This window comes from Theropithecus gelada, chromosome 1 (genome assembly GCF_003255815.1).
Source record: "Theropithecus gelada isolate Dixy chromosome 1, Tgel_1.0, whole genome shotgun sequence".
NCBI lineage: Eukaryota > Metazoa > Chordata > Mammalia > Primates > Cercopithecidae > Theropithecus > Theropithecus gelada.
The window spans coordinates 29,556,861-29,567,017 of record NC_037668.1 but is presented as its reverse complement, the minus strand read 5'-3'; positions in this window follow the sequence as shown (position 1 = coordinate 29,567,017).

Below are 10,157 nucleotides of genomic sequence, written 5' to 3'. Positions count from 1 at the left end.
GGGTCTTATGTGCCTTGGTTCACAAACGAAAGCACTTGTTGACGTGATGATGGAATTATTTTTTTTTTTTTTTTTCTTTTAAATTTATTTATTATTATACTGTAAGTTGTAGGGTACATGTGCATAACGTGCAGGTTTGTTACATATGTATACTTGTGCCTTGTTGGTGTGCTGCACCCATCAACTCGTCATTTACATCAGGTATAACTCCCAATGCAATCCCTCCCCCCGCCCCCCTCCCCATGATAGGCCCCGGTGTGTGATGTTCCCCTTCCCGAGTCCAAGTGATCTCATTGTTCAGTTCCCACCTATGAGTGAGAACATGCGGTGTTTGGTTTTCTGTTCTTGTGATAGTTTGCTAAGAATGATGGATTCCAGCTGCATCCATGTCCCTACAAAGGACACAAACTCATCCTTTTTTATGGCTGCATAGTATTCCATGGTGTATATATGCCACATTTTCTTAATCCAATCTGTCACTGATGGACATTTGGGTTGATTCCAAGTCTTTGCTATTGTGAATAGTGCTGCAATAAACATACGTGTGCATGTGTCTTTATAGCAGCATAATTTATAATCCTTTGGGTATATCCCCAGTAATGGGATGGCTGGGTCATATGGTACATCTAGTTCTAGATCCTTGAGGAATCGCCATACTGTTTTCCATAATGGTTGAACTAGTTTACAATCCCACCAACAGTGTAAAAGTGTTCCTATTTCTCCACATCCTCTCCAGCACCTGTTGTTTCCTGACTTTTTAATGATCGCCATTCTAACTGGTGTGAGAATGGTATCTCATTGTGGTTTTGATTTGCATTTCTCTGATGGCCAGTGATGATGAGCATTTCTTCATATGTCTGTTGGCTGTATGAATGTCTTTTGAGAAATGTCTGTTCATATCCTTTGCCCACTTTTTGATGGGGTTGTTTGTTTTTTTCTTGTAAATTTGTTTGAGTTCTTTGTAGGTTCTGGATATTAGCCCTTTGTCAGATGAGTAGATTGCAAAAATTTTCTCCCATTCTGTAGGTTGCCTGTTCACTCTGATGGTAGTTTCTTTTGCTGTGCAGAAGCTCTTTAGTTTAATTAGATCCCATTTGTCAATTTTGGCTTTTGCTGCCGTTGCTTTTGGTGTTTTAGACATGAAGTCTTTGCCCATGCCTATGTCCTGAATGGTACTACCTAGGTTTTCCTCTAGGATTTTTATGGTATTAGGTCTAACATTTAAGTCTCTAATCCATCTTGAATTAATTTTCGTATAAGGAGTAAGGAAAGGATCCAGTTTCAGCTTTCTACTTATGGCTAGCCAATTTTCCCAGCACCATTTATTAAATAGGGAATCCTTTCCCCATTTCTTGTTTTTCTCAGGTTTGTCAAAGATCAGATGGCTGTAGATGTGTGGTATTATTTCTGAGGACTCTGTTCTGTTCCATTGGTCTATATCTCTGTTTTGGTACCAGTACCATGCTGTTTTGGTTACTGTAGCCTTGTAGTATAGTTTGAAGTCAGGTAGCGTGATGCCTCCAGCTTTGTTCTTTTGACTTAGGATTGTCTTGGAGATGCGGGCTCTTTTTTGGTTCCATATGAACTTTAAAGCAGTTTTTTCCAATTCTGTGAAGAAACTCATTGGTAGCTTGATGGGGATGGCATTGAATCTATAAATTACCTTGGGCGATGATGGAATTATAAAGTCCTCAAGAATATGTAGTAAGTAAGTTTTCAAGAGACAAACATAAATCATTGGGAGTCTGAATTTGCAGCTCAGTGTCAGCCAGGTAACTTATCTTGCCTTCATGTTTATTGTGGTTTAAAATTGCTGTCTTTAGTTTTGAAAAGTCATAATCATGAAATCTTCTTGCACTGCTTCTCCATCAAATATTACTTTTTTTTCTTTTTCTGTGGTTTGGTTATACATTTAGAACCCCAATTGACTGCAATGGGTTGACTAGTACACCAGGTCCCCTACTTTCCTTATGGCTTTTTATCCTTAGTCTTTTTTGTCACACCATGTTCCTTTGCCTGATGCCATTTCTGGCTCATTGTCTGATTGCAAGCAAATCACTTAATCTTTCAGCAGATCAATTTCTCTGTGTACAGAACAAGGATGATATGCCTACCTCCTGCCTAACTTGGATGGATGGTATAAGGATTAATGAGTGAACCATTGAAAAGCAATTGTAATTCCTAAGGGAGGGGAATCCTAGAAATACGATCCATTGTCCTCATTATTATGTTTCAGTTTTGTTGCAAAATAAGCCAGCATCTGCATTTTACCACCAGAAATCTTAGCACACAGGTGGGAACTGTAATTATTTTAAAACTGCAAATGTTGAAACGTAGTTTAGCTATTTTTTTTCCATGGAATCACAAAATTTGTAGCTCCAAAAATTGTCTCCACACATATGTTCCTCTTTTATAGAGTTCCTAAATGTGTTCATGAACTGTGTTTTTGAAGCTGTTTCTCTCCACTTTGTTGAAATGATGGAGAGGCTATTTTACAATTACGTTAGGTTGTCAGGCCTTAGTGTTAAGTGAATCAATACTGACATCGATCTTTTTTCTCTAAGACGGGAAGAGACATTATGTGCAACTAAAGTTAGGAAGAAATTCTGAGTCTAAGCTGTTGGTGTTACTTTGGCACAATGTAAAAATCAAATAAAATCCTTGATATTTGTGATAGGTGCCCTCCTAGGGAAAGAGAGGAAAGCTGTTTGGGGTTTTCATGTCTGTTTATAAATTGGAGTAGTGAAACAGACCAAAAGAAAAAAAAGGTCGGTTGGTTCATGGATCTAGAAGAGCAGATTTGGAATTTGTGAAAAGATGCTTAAATTGTGCGACTTTTAATAACAGATTCATTCATTCCAAAATCTTTATTTAGTACTTGCTGTGTGTCATCATCTATGAATTCTGAATAGGACCATTGCTATTTCAGCACCTAATACCACATTGTTGGGATTATTCAATGACTGTCAAGTTAATCTAAATTGGTAATGAACAAAAACAGGTTGTGCAACAGAAGATATCTTGCTTAATTTTCTTGTTTTAGGACTGTTTATTCTGTTTAGAAACAGAAGAAAGGAGGCCAATGGTATGAAACGTTAAAAATGCAATGAAATGACATTAGGAAATACTATGTTGGCACATGCAAATCACAGAAACTATCTCATGTTATATATAAGGCATGCTTGTATTGCCAGGGCAGAATATAACTGTCAATAAATTTCAGGCAAAACCAAATCAATTAAGTGTACCTCCAAAATTCGGAATTCACTGCCATTCTGTTACCAATTTTTCATGTTATTTTGTTCATAGAATATTGGCTACAAAATATTTTGAGACATAACCTTGAAAATATTTGTTCTTCGCAATTATTATTGAACACATTAAAGAGTTTTTTTGGCAAATAAACAAATAAGCAATACAACAAAGAGATGGTATTTACAATACATTTTGGGTTCTCTTCAATGGTTTCCATGGCAATAGCATCATTGCCCTCAGTCTAATCACTGAGTTATTATGTTTGTCTTCAGATCTTTTCTTTATTCTCAAGTTGGCAGCTCTGACTTAGAGCAAGTGCACTCCTTACTTGTCATTAAGCACACTAATAATTATCAGTCTGATTTATAGTTGGATAGTTCCACCTACCTTTATGTAACTTTGTGAGTGAACGATAAGAAAGAAACAGAGGAAGTTGAGTGACCAGGTTTCCTCTGGGTAATTACAATATCTCTCTGTGTGTGACTTAGAAAACACATTTAAAAATATTTTCCCAAAGAATTTTCCCTTTGCAGGTAGTCAGGAATGGGTTCTAATTTCTTCTTACCTAGGGATAGCCCTAGCAGAAGATGGCTGTGCACTTTTTCATTTTGCCAAATTCATCTTGGCCAAATGTTTTCTTTCCCGTAGCTATTTTGTAGTTTGAATTGCCTTCATCTATAATTATCTTTCTCATATCCTGTCCCTCTAATCAGGTTCTTTATGGGTCCTGAAACACAGCTGGTATCCCCTGAGGGCTGATAGAGGCAGTGAGAGAATGAAAAAGCTACAAAGGGAATAACGGGATAAATGCAACTTTGACCGTATTAAGTACCACTGGATTTAAAAATCATGGATCACTATTTCCCTCATAAGAACAAGTATAGGAAGGTAGTGTATAGGTGTTTCCTTGAATGTTCTTATGTAAGAAGTTCTTGTGGAATTTTAGTGATGTCCTTCTTACAGAATTTTATTATAATCTAATGAATTCTTTTGACACTTTTCCCTCTTTTATTCCATGATTATTTTGAGCTCTTCTTACAGGTCACAGCTTTTCTACCAGTATTGGCTTTGTAATGGAAACACGGAGTTCACTGGGTGGCTCAGTAGTGGAGTTTGAAATAGAATAAAAAGAAAATTAGTTTAAATTTAGAAATGTGTGAACCTGATATGTAAATGTTGAGCATCTGGACACTCACCTATGTTAACTTATTTTGGTAAGGAAAGCTTAGGTCAGCTGCTGATACCAAATCTGAGTTCAGAGAAATAGAGCATATACATTAATAAATAAAAATAAAGATAAAAATAAACAAGCTCAGTGTTACATAGAAGTAAAATATGCTGTGATTTAAATGATATTAGGAATGTGTCCCTGACTCCAAATGTCTTGCTGTACCATTTTAGTTGCTCCAGTAATATTTATTAGTAATGATTAGGTTTTATCATTACTTGTCCAGTAATTCTCTTTAGCTAAAAATTTCCTTTGAACAGCACATCGATGATTTTTTAGAATGGATTAATTTATTAGACTATTCATTATCACAGATGAAGCTGAGGGAACATGAGGATACTGAATGGCTGGGGATGAAAAGGATGTTTTTAGAAGGAGAAAAAGAGTATCTGTGGTACAATACCTATTTTGCATGTTCACTTGACACATGCAAAGCTTATGTGTCAAGCTTATGCTGTAGCACTTGTTCAGAGCCTTATGAGTATTTCTAAGATGATTATAGGCCAAATAAGAGACAATGTGGAAGTCTGGAAATTCTGCATGCCTTGAAAAGTTGTATATGATGAATTTGTTCATTTTTATTCTATATTTACATGAATAATTCATAGGAGTATGTAACTTGGTGATGCTTTCAGTGAAGTTGCTGATTGTTGTATTTGCCTCTTATGTCTCAATGGTAAAAAAAAAAAAATGTATAACATGCTTATTCTAAAGGATTCAACAGGTGTTTTATTGGTTCTGATAGCCGGAGTCTACCTGGTGCAGCAAACAAACCCCAAATTCCAATTTCTATTTCCATATTTTTGACATTCATTTAATGCTCAACAAGACAAGCTTTTACTCCTTTATATCCAAAAACACTGAGACATGATGGCTTAACACCATTATTTCACATTCCAGACTATAAACCCCTTAGCTTTCCATTTGCTTTCATAATTAAATGAGAATAGCACATCACTTATATAAGGTAGTCTTTCAAATATCAATGACAGCTTTTTAAGACTGGTAATGTCTTGAGAAGTGAGCTTTTATAAGGAAACATCTGCCAATATTTTGGCCGAGTCTCAGGTATAATCTTGATCAATCAGATCTCTTGAAGTATGATAAGTACCTAAGTGTATCAGCAAAGTTTTGATTGGTCAATAATGTATTCAGGAACTTAAGAAGATTTTAAGATTCATTAAATCTTCAAAATGGTCCTTTCAAACAGATAGAGTACACTCTCTAAGGTGGGCATGAATGAACAGATATACAGAATTAACTTTTTATGAAGAAAATTTCTCTAGGTATATATATATTGAATAATTTGTTTTTGGTAGTAAATATGCAACTAATGAATTATTCTTTGAAATCACCAATGCTAAAACTAGTAAGAAGCAAATGAATAACTTGTAGGCCATTGAGCCTAGTCTTCAAGACTCAAAGAGGATCTACCCATAAAAAAAGACAATGGGAAGTTTAGTGCTACATGTTTCAGAAATTCAGGAAGTATGAGGTTCTGTGGATGCAACAATCATCTCAATGTAAACGTTTTAATACCTTGATTTCATCTTACCTTGTGAAATGATGAAGTTATTACAGAAGAAGAAAGATATTTACAACCTCTACTTGGACTAATTCAAACCAGAGTGAACACTTTAGAAGATGCTTCTACTTGTCCCAAATAGGGAGAGATTGGAAATTAGAAATCTTATTAAGGGTTTCACTAAATTCACAAAGTGGAGAGAGATAAAGTTTAATGTATCAGTTAGGGTTAGATCAAGAAATCAGAGCCACTCTATATATGCAAAGTATGAACGTTTTAGTTGGAGGAATTAAAAGTTATTCAACATTTGAAAGGAAAAACGGGGAGCAAAGGTCAAGGAAGCCACAACCAATTAATTCAGCCTTCCACATTGAAGCAGGTGGTTCTCCTAAGGTCATCCCAAAGCCACAACAGATCCCAGGAACATTTAGAAGATTCCCTAACTATTTCAATCTGCAGCAATGAAGTGAGGGTCTCAAGAATGTCCCTCGAAGCTGTTGTGAATGCCAGAAATGTTTGGAGGACTCTAACCAACTATAACCATACAAGTATGATATACAAAACGTGGATGATGGTGATTCTTAAGAAGTTCTGGAAGTTCTTTCAAACTTCATGTCTGCCCACTTGTCTGATTGCAGTTGTTTCCAGAGAGTAATGACCCCTCCTTCTCTTCTGTTTCCCATATTGTGTATGTCTTTCATTGGCAAATTTTAACATGAGTAAGGGTACTCTGGGAAATGTGGTTCTCAGCTGTTTCACTGTATTTATTTCACTGTATATATAGAAGACTATGAGGGTGGTTGACACAGAGTTAATACTAGGCAATATAGTGTACCTATTAAGATGTAGGTAATGAGGGAATTTCTTTTTCTACTAGAAAGTATCTATTCTTTAGCTGTTGAAAGGAATGGCAAAAACTACAATGACTTTTGCACCAACCTAGTATCAGCATAAGGGGCAACATTGATATTAGTCAAAGAGTCCGAGAATAAGGTAGTAAAGCTTTTGGGAGCTGATACATCACCATGATGAAACAATGTGGCCATCAGAGGAGCAACATTTAATTAAGTGAGGGATGAGTTGTTGTGAGTTCTTGTTACCAGAAAGATTCATATTGGTGCTGGTGACATCCTTGTATACTATCCTGACAAGACCTATTTAGCTGAGTACACATAGCAGGTGGAGGCAATATCAAATAACAGAAAAGATTTCAGATGAAAAAGAGAAATAAAAAAGGCAGTAAATCTTAAGCTTTAAAACAAATCTTGTATATCTGAAGGAGATTTCTGTATCCTCTACCTCTCAACCAACAAATTGGAACCAGAACAGATAATTAGCAGCTTGAGAAAGACTTCTCCTGCTCAAGGCTTTGAATTTCTAAGATTAGAGTGGAGCACACTTTTTCTATTTTTCTTCTCATTCATTTACTGGAAGCAACCTGTTGACTTGTAGAGAAGGGCAGATTTTCACAATGTTTGGCTTCACTCTTTATGGGGTGGGTCTCTTCCACTTTCAATGCACAGAGAACAATGTTGTTGACAGGTACATGGCTTAAGAAAATGTGTGTAATTGTAATAGTTGTTGATACTAAAAAGAAATGTTTTAATTCTTATATACTCTAGTTGGCAATCCTAGGGCATATCCCCAAACTTTGATAACAGTGGTATTTGGAAATTTTATTGTTACGATATAACATTTAGAAGTATTAACCAATATATTTTCCAATTTTCTTTTTTTTTTTTTTTTTAACAGACAAAATACACAAGTTTATTTTTAAAAAATGTATTACATTGTTTAAAGCAAATTCATCTGGGCTTTATTCAGAGATAATTTACTCTTATCTTACATAAAATTCTAACTATTTTTGTTTCTGTCAATCCTACTGTGCACTATGCACAGTAGGAGCTGTAGCCCCCAAACCACCAAGTTAAAACAAAACCTCTGAGGTACTCCAGGAGTGGCCTAAGTCATTAAGGAAAGATTTCCAGAATTCTGTTTAAGGTGGAACTTTTGCACACACTTTAGCACAAGTTCATCCAAAATGATTAAAGCATGTAGAAGTCTACTTAGAACATACAGATGTAGGGGCTTTGAATATTTCTTCAGTTACCTGGAAATTCATTTATGTAGAACCACTGCTTATCTGACAAAGCTAGATAAACGCTCTCCACCTCCATCTCCTCATCTAATAAAATAGGAATAGAAATATGGCACTTACAGGGATCTTGTGGGGATTAAGCAATTTAATACCAGTAAAAACAATTCACTCAAGGCTAGGTTCATTGTAAGTGCCCAACAAACGTTGATGCTGTTGCTATTAGTATTATTAATTGTCTTCCTAACCATCTTTTCTGAAGGGAAGGAACATATACTAAAATTCTTTTTATTACCTATGTTACTTAGAATAGGGTCTTGCTTTTGGTAGATATGTAGTAAATATCTGCTGAATTTTGAAAACCTAATTATGTAATGCAGCAGTTTTACCTACCATGTATTAAAGTACACAGGCTAGCACAATTAGCAGTATCAACATCAGTTGCAAGCTGTCCTTCCTCTATGGTGCTAAATCTCTTCAACATTTTACCTTGGAAGGAATGGTACCAACTCCTCCTTGTACCTCTGGTAGAATTCAGCTGTGAATCCGTCTGGTCCTGGACTTTTTTTGGTTGGTAGGCTATTAATTATTGCTTCAATTTCAGAGTCTGCTATTGGTCTATTCAGGGATTCAACTTCTTCCTGGTTTAGTCTTGGAAGAGTCTAAGTGTCCAGGAAATTATCCATTTCTTCTAGATTTTCCAGTTTATTTGCGTAGAGGTGTTTATAGTATTCTCTGATGGTAGTTTGTATTTCTGTGGGGTCGGTGGTGATATCCCCTTTTTCATTTTTAATTGCGTCGATTTGATTCTTCTCTCTTTTCTTCTTTATTAGTCTTGCTAGTGGTCTGTCAATTTTGTTGATCTTTTCAAAAAACCAACTCCTGGATTCATTGATTTTTTGGAGGGTTTTTTGTGTCTCTATCTCCTTCAGTTCTGCTCTGATCTTAGTTATTTCTAGCCTTCTGCTAGCTTTCGAATGTGTTTGCTCTTGCTTCTCTAGTTCTTTTAATTGCGATGTTAGAGTGTCAATTTTAGATCTTTCCTGCTTTCTCTTGTGGGCATTTAGTGCTATAAATTTCCCTCTACACACTGCTTTAAATGTGTCCCAGAGATTCTGGTATGTTGTATCTTTGTTCTCATTGGTTTCAAAGAACATCTTTATTTCTGCCTTCATTTCGTTATGGACCCAGTAGTCATTCAGGAGCAGGTTGTTCAGTTTCCATGTAGTTGAGCGGTTTTGATTGAGTTTCTTAGTCCTGAGTTCTAGTTTGATTGCACTGTGGTCTGAGAGACAGTTTGTTATAATTTCTGTTCTTGTACATTTGCTGAGGAGTGCTTTACTTCCAATTACGTGGTCAATTTTGGAATAAGTACGATGTGGTGCTGAGAAGAATGTATATTCTGTTGATTTGGGGTGGAGAGTTCTATAGATGTCTATTAGGTCTGCTTGCTGCAGAGATGAGTTCAATTCCTGGATATCCTTGTTAACTTTCTGTCTCGTTGATCTGTCTAATGTTGACAGTGGAGTGTTGAAGTCTCCCATTATTATTGTATGGGAGTCTAAGTCTCTTTGTAAGTCTCTAAGGACTTGCTTTATGAATCTGGGTGCTCCTGTATTGGGTGCATATATATTTAGGATAGTTAGCTCTTCCTGTTGAATTGATCCCTTTACCATTATGTAATGGCCTTCTTTGTCTCTTTTGATCTTTGATGGTTTAAAGTCTGTTTTATCAGAGACTAGTATTGCAACCCCCGCTTTTTTTTGTTCTCCATTTGCTTGGTAAATCTTCCTCCATCCCTTTATTTTGAGCCTATGTATGTCTCTGCGTGTGAGATGGGTCTCCTGAATACAGCAGACTGATGGGTCTTGACTCTTTATCCAGTTTGCCAGTCTGTGTCTCTTAATTGGAGCATTTAGTCCATTTACATTTAAGGTTAAGATTGTTATGTGTGAACTTGATCCTGCCATTATGATATTAACTGGTTATTTTGCTCGTTAGTTGATGCAGTTTCTTCCTAGCCTCGATGGTCTTTACATTTTGGCATGTTTTTG